General features: G+C 40.5%; 1 protein-coding gene across 2 annotated transcripts in view; it reads right to left on the bottom strand.

Moving 5' to 3' along the window:
• SMAD5 (SMAD family member 5) overlaps positions 1-8,078 on the bottom strand; it is a 38,506-nt gene extending 30,428 nt beyond the window's left edge. Inside the window, exon 1 of one of the 2 annotated variants that reach the window (XM_045027913.1) lies at positions 7,983-8,078. The gene's annotated coding sequence lies outside the window, so the exon portion shown is untranslated. The remainder of the gene's footprint in view (positions 1-7,982) is intronic. The other variant, XM_045027911.1, reaches the window with a different exon arrangement.
• Positions 8,079-17,037: the final 8,959 nt, after the last annotated feature.

The raw sequence follows: 17,037 nt of genomic DNA, 5'->3' as shown, positions 1-17,037 counted from the left end.
CATGACTGCTTGGGGCGGCCAAATTTGTAGAGCCGCCCCTGGATAGGATAGCATAGGGGAGATTGGAATCTCATTTATGAGCATAAATTCAATTTAGTTGAAATCTGGTGGGAGGATACACATGATAGGATTGTAAAAATCAATGGCTATATACTATTTAGGATGGATCGAGTGGACAAAAGGGGAGGGGGTGTGGCACGCTATCAAAAATGGCATTACCTGTTTCTGAGTCATCAGGGAGAACAAGATGGGGTATTAAAGTTGATGTCTGCTACAGACCACCAAATCACAAATGGGAACTGAATGACTGCCTCCTTACATGCCTATATATACTGTGTAGGGGGAAAAAACTATGTAATCATGGGGGACTTCAATCTGCGTGACATATGCTGGAGGTCTCATGCTTCCAGTACTAAAACATCCTTGATTTTCTACAGGTTATAGATGACAATTTCCTGACTCAAAAAGGGTTGCAGTCAACACAAGAGACTTTTTTATTAGGTCTTGGCCTAACTGATAAAGAAGAACTGATCACAGAACCTTAGGTACAAGTGATCATGACTTGATCACATTTATACTGTGCAAGCAGAATAAAGTTCATACCAATAATATATATACCTGTTACTTTAACAGAGCCAGTTTCATAATGCTGAAAACAATTATGAGCTAAATCAGCTGGGAGGAAGAATTTAATCAGAAAATGTGAATGATAATTGGGAATAATTTAAGAACACCTTACTAGAGGCCCCAAAAGCCGCAATCAGCCAACTGAGAAAGAAGGCCATACTGGTTAAAAAAAATGACCTGGTTTAGAGGGTAGGTGAAAGCAACTATATATATATAAACATATGGAAGAAAGAGGAAGTTGATAGCAATGAATATGAATCAGAAGTTAGGAATTGTAGAAAATTGCTAAGGGGCACAAGAAGAACCCTATGACCAGCAGAGTTAAGGACAATATGAAGGAACTTTTAAAATATGTTAGGAACAAAAAGAATTCTGACAATGGTATTGGTCCATTACTAGATGGAAGTGGTAGAATTATCAATAACAATGCATAAAAGGTAGATGTGCTCAATAAATATTACTGATCTGTATTTGGGGGAAAATATAGTTTCATCATATGCTGATGAAAACACTCTTTCCATTTCAGTAGTATGGTCTGAAGGATGTTAAACAGAAGCTATTAAAGTTAGATATTTTTAAATCAGCAGGCCCAGATAACTTGCATCCAAGAGTTTTTAAAGAGCTGTCCGAGGAGTTTGCTGGACCATTAATGTTGATTTTCAACAAGTCTTGGAGCACTGGGAGAAGGTCCAGAAGACTAGAAGAAAGCTAATGTGCCAATTTTAAAAAAGGGTAAATGGGATGAGCTGGGTAAGGAGAGGCCTGTTAGCCTGACATCAATACCAGCAAGACAATGGAGCATCTGTTTTGGGACTCTGTTAACAGTGGATTAAAGGAGGGTAATGTAATTAATGCAAATTGACATGGGTTTATGGAAAATAGACTCTTTCAAACTAACTTGATTTTTTTTGGGTGAGATTACAAGTTTGGTTGCTAAAGGTAATACTGATGATGGAATATACTTGAGTCTTCTATAAGGCATTTGCCTAGGTACCACACAACATTTTGATTAAAAAACTAGAATATACAGTTAACATGGCACACATTAAATGGATTTAAAATATAATTGTAAATGGGGAATCATCATCAAACAGGTGTTTCCACAGGGACTGGTTCTTGGCCCTATGCTACTTAACATTTTTATCAATGAGTTGAAAGAAAACATCAAATCATCACTGATAAAGTTGTCAGATGACACAAAAATTGGGAGAGTGGTAGATAAAGAAGAGGCCAGCTCATTGATTCAGAACGATCTCTTGGTAAATTGACCGCAAGCAAGCAATATGGGTTTTAATATGGCTAAGTGTAAAGATATACATCAGGGGAAAAAGAATGTAGGCCCCGCTTACAGGATGCGGGACTCTATTCTGGGAAGCAGTGACTCTGAAAAAGATTTGGGGGTCAAGGTGTATAATCAGCTGAACAAGAGCTCCCAATGCGACACTGTGACCAAAATGCAATCCTGGGATGCCTAACTGGAACTCTCAAGTAGAGAGGTTATTTTACCTCTGTATTTGGCACTCGTGTGACTGCTGTTGGAATACTGTGTTCAGTTCTGCTGCCTACACTTTAAGGAGGATGCTGATAAATTGGAGAGGGTTCAGAGAAGAGCCACAAGAATGACTCAAGGAATAGAAAACATGCCTTACAGTGACAGATTCAAGGAGCTCAATCATCTGTTAACAAAGAGATGGTTAAGGGGTGACTTAATTGCAGTCTACCAATATCTACATTGGAAACAAATATTGAATAATAGGCCTTAAACCTAGCAAAGAAAGGTATAATATGACCCAATGGCTGGAAGTTGAAGCTAGACAAATTCAGACCGGAAATAAGCCATACATTTTAACAGTGAGAGTAATTAGCCATTGGAACAATTTACCAAGGGTCATAGTGGATTCTCCACCACTGACAATTTTTAAATCAAGATTGCATGTTTTTTCTAAAAGATCTGCCCTAGGAATTACTTTGAGGGAGTTCTCTGCCCTGTGTTATACAGGAGGTCAGAGTAGATTAGTGGTTCTTAACCTTTACTGCAGCCTGCACACCTTTGGTTCTCAAAATATGTTCTCGCACCCCTTATCAAAAATCAAAATATGGTCTCGCACCCGTTAAACCTAAAAAACTGGTTCTCGCACCCCTTAAACTTAGATATATTTTTGTTTGTATATTACAGTAATCATTAAAAAATGTAGAATGTTAATAAATACATCGGTTTGATGAAACAAAGTAGTTGTACTTATGTGCCTGTGCTTAATTTGTGTTTTCAATGATTTACCTTCTAATAAAATCTGGCATGTCTCACACCCCCAGAAAGGGCATCTCGCACCCCCAGGGGGTGCGTGCACCCCAGGTTAAGAACCACTGGACTAGATGATCCCAATGCCCCCTTCAGGCCCTGGAATCTATGAATCTACAAGCAGACTCCCTCTCACTGCTGCCTATTTGGGGAATAGGAGCGAGGGAGGGGGTTCGTAAAAAGAGGGAGTGGAGAGGAATTTGAAACAATCCATCTCTGGGCTGGTCTACACTACGGGGGGAAATCGATCTAAGATATGCAACTTCAGCTACGTGAATAACGTAGCTGAAGTCGAAGTATCTTAAACTGAATTACCTACCGTCCTCACTGTGCGGGATCGATGTCCGCGGCTCCCCATGTCGACTCCACTACCACCGTTCGGGTTGGTGGAGTTCCGGAGTCAACAGGAGCTCATTCGGGGATCGATATATCGCGTCTAGATGAGATGTGATATATCGATCCCCGAGAAATCGATTGCTACCCGCCAATACGGCGGGTAGTGAAGACGTACCCTCTGTTTTGGCTGAGGGGAATAGTATACCAAGATGGGCAGGGCAAACATATCACTTATATCTACAAATGTTATGGTGGGGAGGAGGAACTGTCACTTTTTAGGTATCTGTGCAGAGGAATAGGACCATCTTTTGAGGAGAGCTTAAGGAGTAGGGAGGGAGCTGCTGTTCCTCTTTTTATCCATTTCATCTTTTCAGGTAACCCCACGATTCACTGCTTGATGAAAACAAGCAAAATACATGATGAGTAGCTACTTCTTAGCAAGAAAGTAAATACAGAGGTTTAGTATGTCTTAGACTTTCTTTTCCCCCCACACGTACAAGTGTTTTCAAAATATGGAGTAAAACATTTAACCACTGATCTGTGGTGAATTAGGGGCTACTATGAGATATTATCTTATCAAGCACATGGCCCCTGAGTTCTAGAATGGTCAGTGTGGATGCTCTTGCAGAACAGAATCACAGAGTATAACAAACTCCTTTTAAAGTTAGTTGGAGCAATATGAAAAGTCCTGTTATGTCCCTGTGACCTATCCACATGTGGAGAAAAAAAAGACAGGAAATAGTTTTGCCTGCAGTACTAGACAGCATTTCCACATTACTGGTGCTATCATTGCCCCCCTGCCGATGATCTGATGTTGAATGCCAAATGACACAGCTCACTGAACAGTAAGGGAAAGGATGTCCTTGTGTGCTGATGCTACAGATGTGTGATGCTAGGTATTAAAATGAGGTTGCAGATCAGTGGAGGGAAAGCTAATGTTATATTTATGAATAAAGTTAAAGCCACAAACTTTTTATTATTAATTGATTGGAAAAATGACTTGGCCCAAGCACGCGATCAAACACTGATATATTAATGAAGATGTTATAAACAGGGAACATTATGGCAAGATTAATATGACTATTCTCAGTTGAGCATCAATGGTCTTCTCCGCACTGAAAAGAACACAGAGGAAGTGCATGAGCTGTCGATGAGCTATCCATGTTGATACATCTGAAAGGTGGTGAAAGTGCAAGATTGAACAGAGATAGAGGTAGAAAAGTAGACTGGGAGTCATAAGCATAAAAATACTAATCAAAGCCATGGGAAGTGAAATGTGGAGAGGACCAAGGACAGAGTAGGTCACAGAAGAAGCTACCAACAAGCGGACCCTTTGTTTGAATACTGTTTCAAGTTTCTGTATTACAGCATGATCTAACTGCCATTAAAGAAAGAATCTTGCTGGAGCAAAACACTGTTAATTGGATGTGGTCCTTGAAGAGGAGAAAAACTTCCTGGAAGTGCAGACAACATGTCTCATTTACTTAACTCAAAATAAAACACTCTCATAGAGGAAATATCAGAGAAAGGAATTTAAAATTGCTTGATTCCTTGGAATATCTATCCAATGTTGTTCACTGCATGGATCATCCTTCATTTTACACTCCTTTTAGCTTTCATGGAGAGAACCGTGTACTCTTACTTTTATTAACTCTAAATCAGCGGTTCTTTCTATACAGGAATAGGAGGGTGGTTACAAGTGCACCTGGAGCTGTTTGTGTCCACCAGGTTGTGAACCTGTGCTCCAAAGCACTGAGAACAGAAATGCTGGATCATGAAACGGAAGTTCTACAAAACTGTAATATACAAGGGAAATTAATCTCACATCACTATAAACTCCTACCCTATTATTATACTCAGGTAGCTCATTATCACGTTTTTTTCTTTCTTTCTTTAAGGTTTAAGCTCTGCTGACAGATTTTTAAGTCACTACAGATTTACTCACTTGCATACCGGGAGCAAGACAACAACCTTCACATGGTGCTCCTGCTAAGTGTGGGTGGTTTTTTGTGCTTTGTGCAAATTCACTAATATACCAACGTCAGCAACTGGCCACTGGATGTCGCATTATCAACCTCACAGTGAAAGTAGCAACTTGCATACCTTATGGCTCCTCTAAATGTGTAGTACATTGTGTGTCTGGCACAGAACCCAGTGTGTATAACTTCCAAGGTCATTGGCTACAGGGATGTTGTCTGTTTCTGAAAGGTTGTCACCCCCAAATGTCAATATACTCTCCTGAGCATGCTCAATTTTGAAAGTGTCTGACATCTGGGTGGGACACATTCCATATATGGGATGGTGGGGAGGTCTAACGTGCCGCATCATACTAATTACAGCAATCTGTTGACAAAACGCTGAGTTGGATGTCCACTTTTCCACTTTCTGCTGTGGAGTTAGGGCTAACGTCTGACAATAGCTATGCACTGAAAGTTGTCTTTGTGGCTGCCCAGCCACAGCCACGGGAAAACTATTTTGAGCCTTAAATAGTGGAAACATAGGAAATACAGCACATTGCAAGGGTTACAGCCACCCTTCTGGAGATGCTTGGATGTAACTGAGCAGATTTACACTGCGGCGGAGATCAAAAAGTTTTCCTCTTTTTAATATGTGAAACCAACTTATTTCATTCTTTAAAACAAAGGAATATTTCCCACAAAAATATACACTTTATAGCTGTATTTATGGTGGTCTGTCATATCTGTTCCAATAAAGTAAATGCACCCCACAGTATATATGTGCAGACATGATGCTTACAGCTAAACTCTCAATCCATTTAATACACAGATACTTCTGGCTCTCAGGGAGTGCAACTGTCAAGACTACTTACATTTTATGGTGGGCTTTTATGACTAAACAATCGAGAGCAAGTAGAAAGCACATGGATATATCTATATATTTATCTTACGAGCAAATGAGTAACGTTAAAGATAAACAGTGCTAAAGAGGACCAAACCAACCTTCCATCCATAAACATGCATACGCAATTCTTTTTAGTTATCAACCCAAATGATTCAGCAAGACAAAATATTCCAGTGCCATTACTATGATATGCCACTCATCAGGACAGTGGTACAATTAGTGATGTCAATATTCCCAGGAACCAAAAGTCTCCTCTCATCCTGATTTAAATAATGTAGAGTATCTCCTCTGATGTCCCTAGAGATACACAGGTGAAAAACCAGGATAAGGATCAAGAATTAGGCCCCTTTGAGTTTAAATGTATCTTTGCACAAAAAGTGACACAACTGTATTTTTTCTAACCCTTAAGCAAAGATTGTGGTTTGCTTTAATAAATTTCTCTCCAGTATCAAAATCTGCAAATATAAGTACACTAATGTCTGTCTCAGGAAATGAAACTGCTGAAAAAGAGCAAAAATGTTATTGGCCTTTTCTGTTTTGCTCAAATATAAGCAAATACTTTTAGAATAAAAAACAAATGCTATTTCCTTTAGTATCGAATTTTGTGTAATAGTGAAAGTAAAAACGGAACATAACCTTTGCATCTTTTAGGCACAAATTTTACAAATTACTTTCATTGTGCTTTCTTTTTCACTGGAGCTATTTTCAGCAACAAAAATAGCTTTTTATGTAGTCAAAAATGGAAGTGGGACATTTACTGAGATGAAAATGAAATGTTGCCTGACAAACAAGCAAAGAAAAACGGTGAAGGTAATAATCCAGTTTTCATAGAAAGTAGCCAAAAATTGGTCTTCTCATCATTTCTCCTGTGGCACCCCCTTCCCCGCCCCTCCCCTTTTGAAACAGCTCTATTACGCAAGTATTTAAAAAAAGAGCTACATGGGGAAAAACAGCTTTTAAATTTAAGATGCTTTTTACAATGCTGCAAGAAATTAGGTGAAAATATTTCTCTGTTTGGACGTACTGATGTTTAAACTCCTCTACATTTGGCATTGGAGAGGGAAAGCTAAAAGTTCATAAACTTTTTTGCTTCACATGCTTAGATGGGCCCCATGGAAAGCTGTGTCACCAAAATAGTTCACAACCCTAATTACAGTGCACACATCTTCTACAGAATGACATTTTGGGTTCTCGAGGCACTTTTAGATCAGATTTAAAATACACAAACTACTTCATTTGTTGTAAGCATGTGTTATTATGTAATATATTTTCTACATTAATTGCTTCCCATTGTAGTAAATACAGCATGGTGTGTTTGGATTAGGCTAAAAGATGTTGAAGAATAAAATATTATACAATTTGTTAAGCCGGCTGGTATAGAACTCCTAAAACCGATAAAACAAAATCTTTTTTAGTTGAGAATCTTTTCGTATCCGTTTTCAAAAGCTATGCTTCAGCACAAGACTCCAGCGTCTCTATATTTAGATTCCGCATTATTCCAAACCCACTCTGGATGTCAGGAATTTTACACAACTACAGTTTTGTTATTAAATAAATCTTTATCACTTCATGCTTTAACTGGAATCCTAGAAGTTAACAGAAATGACCTTGCTAACATATACTATCTCTGGGATTCCACTTTCACAGGCACATATTTAGACCTCAGCTGCATTGTTGAGGTGCCTAAAAAGAGTACAAATCACAGTTTAAACAGTAAACTCTGCAAACTTTTAGGAACTTATGCCATGTCAGAAGATCTCCTTCCCCTTTCTCCAGAATACAGTTCAGAGTTTAACAAATTAAGGGATAGAAGCACTGTTGTAGAAAAAATAACCACATGAACAAAAGTCAGTTTTACCTTGGAAAATGTTATTGCCGTTCCATTTTCTCTGCACTTATTTTTTTCTCTCTAGTTCCTTTCCAAGTGATTTCTATTTCTCTGTCCTCTTCTCTCATACTGGCGACAGAGAGGCTAGGGGTGGAGCCCTAAGCAAAGTATCCCCCTGCCTGCTGGGAGAACTGAGGTATCAGATAACACATACTCCACAGCAAAGGAGCAGAGGCAGTTAAGCTGGGAGATCTGTGTTTATGTGTAAGAGAGAAAGAGTTCAAATTCCCACTTTAGAAACTTTGTGGAAAAGTTATCCCTCAATTTTATTTTTGTTTCCTTCTTCCATCTTGAAATAATATCCTTAATTCCAGTACAATGTAGCCATATTTTGTTCGGCGTCTTTCATACAATCCACATAAAAATGATTAAATCATATTGTTACTAGAAATTATTGATTTTTTTCCCAATGAATTATTTGTTCAGTGCATTTTTTTTCCTGTTTGCAAACTGTGAACCGAAGGTGATATTCTCAAATGTATTGACTATTTGTTTTCTGTTTCCCTGTAAATAGATACTTTTGGGCTAAACAACCCTTATTTTAGATTAAAAGGACAACAGAACAAAGAACAAAAGGTAAGTCTCTAGGAGAGAGCAAAGTATATGCTCTCTCTCGGGAAATGTATTGAACACGAAATGGCTGCCTATCCTGCTTACAACAGAGTCTTTGGCGATTTCCAGGTGCAGTGTACTTATATAGCTATATTCACACTTTGGGTATATCTGCACTGCAGTCAGATGTGTGATGGCAGCACATGTAGAAACGCTGGAACTAGCTTTAATCTAGCAAGCTAGTGTACCAATAGCAGTGAAGGTGTGGCAGCATGGACTTCAGCAGGGGCTAGCCACCTAAATACGTACCCAGGGTCCCAGGCCAACTTGTACAGCTGCAAACGCCTACACCAGTAAGTAAAATCATTCACGGGACTAAGTGAATGGAGGGCAAGACCTTAACAATTACAATAAGGCAGTGTGTTTCTCAAACTGGGGTCACCGCTTGTGTAGGGAAAGCCCCTGGTGGGCTGGGCCGGTTTGTTTACCTGCCTCGTCCGCAGGTTCGGCCGATTGCGGCTCCCATGGGCCGCAGTTCGCCGCTGCAGGCTAATGGGAGCGGCTGGAAGCGGCGGCCAGTAAGTCCCTTGGCCCGCGCTGCTTCCAGCAGCTCCCATTGGCCTGGAGCAGCGAACCGCGGCCTGTGGGAGCCGCAATCGGCTGAACCTGTGGACGAGGCAGGTAAACAAACCGGCCCAGCCCGCCAGGGGCTTTCCCTATACAAGCGGCGACCCCAGTTTGAGAAACACTGCAATAAGGCTCTTTTCAGTCTAGTGCTTAAGCACTTATCACGCATATTGGTCCTCCATGCTCACTGGGTAATTAGGACTGCTATGACTGACCTTACTGGCTACTATTTTACTGTATTTATATTTTATTATATAATATCTTGTATGTTTCTAACTGCATGTTGTTTAAATTGTTAGTGCAGCAACTAGAGTATCTCTGTTACGCTACAAAATCAGTGTAAACTTGTAAATTACACAAATAACAAACAACCAAAGCTATTAACAGGGATAAGACCTGTTCAGAGCCAGGATTATGTGAAATGATTTTTGTTTACACCAGCAGGGCTTTCACTGTCAGATAAGAACAATGAGTTTCAGGTGCGAGAGATTCCACAAGTCTATAATGAGTTTACACTGTTATACAAATATTCATTAATTATTATAATCTACACTAAGAAACTATTACTAACAGTGGCACATTAAAGGTTGTTTGAAGAGATGCCTCAGTTTAATTAATCTTCATTATGTTAAACCAGTCACATTGTGTAATGTTTCTGTGCAAATAATATTAATACAGCTAAACGTACTAGATTTTCTTCCTTCAGCCCTTCAATTTTCATTTTATACAATGGAGAACAGTATGCTTTGAAATGGACACTTCCAGCACATCTTTCCTCCAAGGATATTAAACCCCTTGACAAACATTTACTAATTCATTTCTCTGGCAAGAAAGGTATTATTATTTGCATTTTAAAGATAGGGAAAATGAAACACAGATGGCGAAGGTGACCTGCCCAAGGGTCATGCAGCAAGTCTGTGGCAGAGCTGGAGATAGTAGAAACTATAATCTTGTCCCATATTCCCAGTTCTGCACTCTAACCACTGGATTGCATTGCTTCTCTAACAACGTACTTGTATGTAAGTGTAACGCCATTGTCGGCGGGTGGGATTGAACCAGGGACCTCTGGAGCTTAGTACATGAGCCTCTACAGCAGTGGTTCCCAAACTGGGGTTTGCGAACTGGGGTTGGCACAATGTTACAGGGCGTTCGCCAAAAAATTCCTTAATGGCGGCCAGAGGACTCTGAGCATTGGAGGCAGCAGGTGGGACCCGGTTGCGGAGGCAGCAGCTGAGCCCCGGTCAGCGCGGGGCCGGCAGCCTGAGCCCGCGGCAGTTGGGGCTGGCAGCACGAGCCCCAGCAGTCAGCAGGGGTCAGCAGTACAAGCCCCGCGGCGTGCAGAGCCGGCAGCCCAGACCCCAGTGTGGGGCCAGAAGCCTGAGCCTCCTTGCGAGCAGGGAGGCAGCTTGGACCCCGGTCCTTGGCAGACAGGGGAAGTTGGGTGGCATGAGGGGCAGAGTGAGCAAGAGGCCACGCTGTCCAGGCTAATTTGTCCCTCATGAGGCACCCCCCTAGGGATGGACCTGGTGGCAGAAGAAAAGGTGTTTGTGCCCCAAACCAGCCGGAATCACACTGTAGTCAATGTTAAGGTGCCTCAGTAATTCGATACTAAGTCATTCTCTCTGGAGTGCTGTTTTGCTTCAATGAGAGGTGAGTGAATCTTCCCATTTTCTAGTTTGTTGGTTGTTAGCCTCACACTGAGGAGATTTAAAATTAAATCCCTGGAAATATTCATTTTTAGGAGGAGATTCAAGAGATATCACATTTTAGTGAAAAGGGTTCACGGGTTGTTATTATTTGAGAACCACTGCTCTACAGTATGAGCTAAAAGCCAACTGACTCTCAGCTAAGGGTGTAGCGCAGACTCATTTAACTCTCTTTCTAAGTGGTCTCGGTGCCATTAAAGGGGCAGAGCACCACACCCAGGAGGTGTGTGGCTTACATATGCATAAAGCAGATGTAGTTCCACTGAAGTGTTCCAGTCACATCATGAACTCTGCCATTTTTCTTTTTCTAGAATCAGTAGAAGGAACTAGATATTACAGTCTGGGTAACCCAAAGTGATATTCCTGGAAAGGCCACAATAAAACAATTTAAAATCAATCCTTGCTTGCCTTTCTGCAGCCCAGTTTGATTGTGCATTAATAAGCAGGCACAAAATGATATGCAAGATACATATTAAGATTTCTATTCAATCACCCTGCACAAAGCCTTTAAGTGAATGGGGGTTGAATGAGCATAACAGCACATTGGTCCTCAGTGTTTAATAATATGGTGCAGCAAACATAACCACATACTATTGTCACCTATCTACTATGCAAGTAAAGGTAGTATTATTATTCCAATTCTGTACTCTCTGATTGCCATATTTTGAAGATTATTGGTAAATAAAGGAGACAAAAATTATAATTAATAATATATATTAGCTTGTACAATACTAATTAGGCAGATGCATTTGAAGACAACTTCTACCTGGTGTCACTCATCAGACATTCTTGTCTGCAAGCAGCGCAGATTATTTAAATTCATCAATGTAAACAGTTTTGGGTATTTAAACAATTTGGGTCAAAATCTGGGTCTAGACCAAGTAGTTTACCCCTCTCTTCCTGTAAACAGGACACATTAATCTTGCAAAAACAGTGTTAAATTGAACCCCTCCCTGCAATCCTTCATGCAGATTAATCCTGGAGTAGGGGGATTCATTTGCACAGGATGGAGGAAGATGAAGCTGCATCAGCGTGCATGTTGTGTGCTAAAATGTGTGGCTGACTTCTATGCCCCATCCCAGAATGCCTTTCCATGGTTCCAATGACGTGGGACTGTAGGATAGCATCTCCATTGTTTCAGTGAGGAGCGAGAATCAGATCCTCCCCCCATGCTCCCCTGTGCTCTGTGGTGTTTGGGGCCTCTGCAGTACATATATGCAGCTCAGGCCTAAATTTGTTCCACTATTTGTAAGCATAAGGGGCCAGGTTGTCCAGTGCATTATGGCTCCTTTACAACACTCAAGTATTATAAAGGGTATGCAATCTGGCAACAAATTCCAAGCAGAGAATATCCCCAGCATGGAGAAATTCCCTGTTAGGAATAACTGAATTGTAGGCAGGCCCGTGCCTCTGTCCCCTTCTCATTCTCCGCACTCCCCGTGTGAAAGGCATGTTGTGGGAGAAGTAGTGATGGAACAGATTTTTCCTACGTCAATCCTCCACTGGTTTAGTGTCCATTAAGAAAGCAGAATTTACAGGCTATGGAGGACTGGATGGCTCAGGGACTATGAAGGTGTTTACCTCTAAGTCCCTCATGGAGATCCTGTGTGGATATTATAGCCACAGGAAGGTTATCTCATAATCTATTCAATGTGAAATGCATTGGAGGTTTAAATCTAGGTTCTCATCACAGAAGCTATCACTACTTTGTCGTGTGCCTAACCTGCCTGGTGTTGAGTGCCTCCAGCCTTCAGAGCTATTATCTAAAGATCTTGCATTTTGTTAAAGAAAAAAAGGAATTAGCAGCAATTGCAATGCAATAAGCCTCGCAGATGTATTTCTTGAAGCACAGCACATCACACTCAGACTTTAGTATTAGTAATGGTTTTGTTATTCCAACATATCCACTTAAACAAGTAAGTGACTTGCACCCTTTGTCAGACAAATTTAACTAGAAAAGCCCAACTTTCACTAGTGGGATAGTCTTCTTTTCAGAGCTGTTAGGTTTGGAAACCCTAATTCAGCAAAATATTTAAGCAAGTGCTTAGATGTGAGAAATCTCATTTCTATTCAGTAAAGTGCTTCTGTCCATGCTTTACTTTAAGTACATGCTTAAGTACATGTCCCATTGACATTAAGTACTTTGCTGTATCAGGCTCCTAAGGCTGGTGGCATTGCATCTGTCTCAATGAGCTTGTTTTGGCAAAATGTCTTTTACTTTCAAGACCAACAAACTGACAAGCAAGCAAATAAGAATTAAGTTTTTGCCTCTCTGAAGAAAATGATAAACCGAATCATCATACTGTCCCTTAGGGAAAACACACATCCACAGAATGTGTTGTGGATTTCCTTGATGCTATCACACTGTTACTATCTATTAATGAGAGGCTGTCTTATAAGCAGTGAATGAATGAATGAATGAGTGTGTATCCCTATCTTTTCTCTAGTTCTATACACTAGTCTTAGTGGTCATCATTTTTAATTAAACTAGAGCATGTTCTGGCTTTTTATGTTCAATTGCTTTTACTTCAAACATAGACAAAAGCTTGTGTTGTTAAGAGACTCTGAGCCAGAGCTGCAGCTGGCTTAAATTGGCTCCACTGACTTCAATGGAGTTACACCAATTTACATCAGCTGAGAATCTGTCTTTATGAATTCCCATGTCATGTATGAACTCAAATGAATTGGTTCTACATCCAGGGGTGAAACCATTATTTGCAAGTGTTTCACGTTCTGACATAGGGTGGCCAGATGTCCCGATTTTATAGGGACAGTCCCGATTTTGGGGTCTTTTTCTTATATAGGCTCCTATTACCCCCATCCTGATTTTTCACAGTTGCTGTCTGGTCACCCTATTCTGACATAAAACACTGATGTCTGGGAATGTTTGGTTGCATCTGTTTTTCTAAATACAGTTGGATTAGGTAATTTAGTGGGACTAGTTGTTTATCTCAAGAAGAATGAATGAATCAAGTCTGAAGGCTAGCCAACACAAGTTCCAGTCATCCGTAGGTTTTTAATTAAAACAAACAAAACAAAAAGGAAAGAAAGAAATTAAACATTGTTATAAAATGTTGTATGCAAGATTGTGTTACTCAAATAAATGACTTGCAAACCATTTTTTTCCATTAAAAACGATAAATTTAAAACCATTAATACGCTTACATTGATTCACCAATGTAGTGATCAGAGCTAAAACAGTCATTGGAAGTCACTGAATACAAATTCCTTTATAGAGCTGTTAGAAAATTGTTCCATCAAAGTTTTTCCTCTTGGAAAATGCAGTTCTGTTGAAATTGAAACATTTTGCAAAATCATGTCAATTTTGCCAAAATTTCATTTCGAATTTTAAAAAATGGACTTTTTGACATTATTGGAACAAAACATTTTGATTTTTCCTGTTGAAATGGCTTATTTCAATTGTTTTTTTAAAGTCAAAAAGAGAATATTTCAGTTATGCCATACTGAAAGATTTTAATCACTCTGAACAAATAAATAAATAAATTGGAATTCAAATTTTCCTTTGGAAAATTTCAAAGTTTATGAAACTGGAACACGAAAAATTTTTGAAATCCTCTGCAAAATGGAATGCCCATTCTCTGCACAACTATTTTCATTTATACTGACACTACTACAAACTGAATGTGAAAACTGCCTTTAACGTGCGTGATGTGCTTCTATTATCTTATGAACATTAACAATTATTTTTTAAAAGACAGAAAAAAATTATTATTAGAGCAAGAGCCTAAGAGACATAAGGAGCTTGCAAAGAACATTCAGATTTTCCTCATAAGCACAAAATATTCATGCTGGTGTTAGCCACTGCCGCCTCAAAAATCTATTGGAAATACCATTTATTAGACAGCGAAAAATGTTGAGTAGGGTGGCTTTTCCCTGGTCCTATCCCCACTACCTGCTTGACACTTACCTGAAGAAAATGATCATGCAAAGATCTGCAGAAAGTCCTCCTTCGGCCCATACAGGGGAGGTAATGCTGTGCAATGACTGCTCCCTTCCACCCCCAAACACACACATTCTGAATCTGCCATGTGCAGAGATATCATCCCATGTTTCCTCTGTGCCTTGTATCAAGGGGAGCATAGGGCTTTCAGTAAGGACTGCGTTATTTGGCCCTGTATTATGAAACAAAAGGTAGTTTGAAGCAAGGGTGCATTCAGGATAGATAAGTCATTGTCAAACACCCTGGAATGAGATTGCATTTCAAATCCATGAGTTTAAGCCAAAGATGCCAACTTCACATCCTGAATCACTGTAAACTATAACGATTTTAGCACTTCCTGAGTTTTGCTGTTTCTGACATGCAGGGCTGTGCACACAGGTGGTCTTGTTTTTTCTTGAATCCCTCAGGAGCTGGATGCTGATCATTTAGATGAGGGTTAGTACTTTGAAAATAACGGGCCTGATTCACCTTTCACTTGTACCAGTTTTGCAACAGTATCCTTCTATTGCCTCCAGCTGAATGATTCTTAATTTACACTGGTATAAAATGAGAGGGAAGTCAGGCCCCATGTGCACATTAGGCATTGAAAACTGTTGTTGTTTTTCTGTTGTTTTGCAAATCCAGAAGTACCATCCTAGCTCCTGAGTACAGGAAGCGTTTGGACTTCTGCAATGGGCTAGTTTCTTGTTGGGGGTGGCTATAGACTCAGACTTCTTAATTTTTATTTTTATTATTTACACTATGAACATGGGCCTCAGCAGTGCCTTCTGCCTCCTCCCACGGATCAGAGCTGAAAAGCCAATAAGGGATGATGGCTGATTCCATTGATAAATTTGCTCCAAAGAAATATGTTGAATATTGACAGCCAATTCCTTCATAAATTTATACCTGTGCAACCATTTTGAGTCCGTAAAATTTAATGAGTTCAATAGGGTTATGTGGTGTAATTGAGATGATTATCTATTATAGGCCAAGTCATACAATTTTTATGTAGGCAAAGGTCCTCTTGGCTTCTTCCTGAATAAGGGTTGATTAATGGCTGCAGGATTTAGCCTTATGTTAATACAACATTTTAATGCACAACATTTGCACACTGCAGTACTAAATCTGTGTCCACTTAACAAGGTCAGAATAAGTTAGCAGTGAAGAAGTATGTTAAAATGCTGCATAGAGTGGAGTTCAGATGTGGTGGAGTGGATTATAGGGAGCCCACTGTATTCCAAACAACTTCTAGACACGGCTTTGGCACGTGTGTTTTTTAATGACATGCTTGCCATTTGGTCTGATGCCATGTTGCATAATGCTAGAGTGCTAATGTTTGGGGTCTGGGGCGTTCTTTTATAGCAAAAGGAAAGCTTCAGGACAGTGAACTTTGCTGTGCCATCATGGCAGAATGCCACCACATAAACACCTGCATTAGAGAAGCAAGAGTGTTTGGAGACACAGGGCATCTCTTTCAAAAGACAGATCACAGTGTGGTCAGGCACCTGAGCCTTCCCAGTAGAATTCTTAATCCCCGAGGAAAGGAGGGGATTATCTTGGAAAAGTTATTCTCTTTGCGGTAGACTGAAACTATTAAATAACTTGCTATGTAGCTGGCTGTGCACAAGTGCATTGGAGTCTGGGGAAGAGGCCACCAGGCATTTGCTTCCCTAAATGGGGGCAAGTGACAATGCACTTCTGATGCTCCCTGAGAGCAAGGATTGTTCTAGGCTAGCATCACTAACCACCACCAAGGAACTGGGGTGAGAGGACTGAGCCACACCCAAGGCCGGCGCAACCCATTAGGCGACTACGGCAGCCGGATCTTTGGCCACCCCAGTTGTCTTTGGTATTTCAGGGGCGGGACCTTCCGTCGCCTCTGTTGGGGGCGGCATTTCGGGGGCGGGACCTTCCGCCGCCCTAGGGCTGCAAAAAAGCTGGCGGCGCTCCTGGTCACACCCACACTGCCAACAAGTGGAGCTCAACCAGAACAGCTGGGAAAGCATGTTGCATTCTTTCCAAAGGTGAGGCCCGTGAGGTGTTCTAGCTGAATCAACATGAATTCCTCCGGGGACTCCCACTGTGGCCCAGCCCCTTTGCATTGCCCACAATGCAGACCCTGTCTTAAAACCACACAATCTGGCTCTAGGAATTTTTCCTCTGAAAACTGTCTCCTTACCAAGGTGCTGGTCATAGA

The sequence above is a fragment of the Mauremys mutica genome, chromosome 8 (assembly GCF_020497125.1).
Source record: "Mauremys mutica isolate MM-2020 ecotype Southern chromosome 8, ASM2049712v1, whole genome shotgun sequence".
Classification (NCBI taxonomy): domain Eukaryota; kingdom Metazoa; phylum Chordata; order Testudines; family Geoemydidae; genus Mauremys; species Mauremys mutica.
Note: the sequence above shows the minus strand (reverse complement) of the source record. Positions and strands in the feature narration are given on the sequence as shown.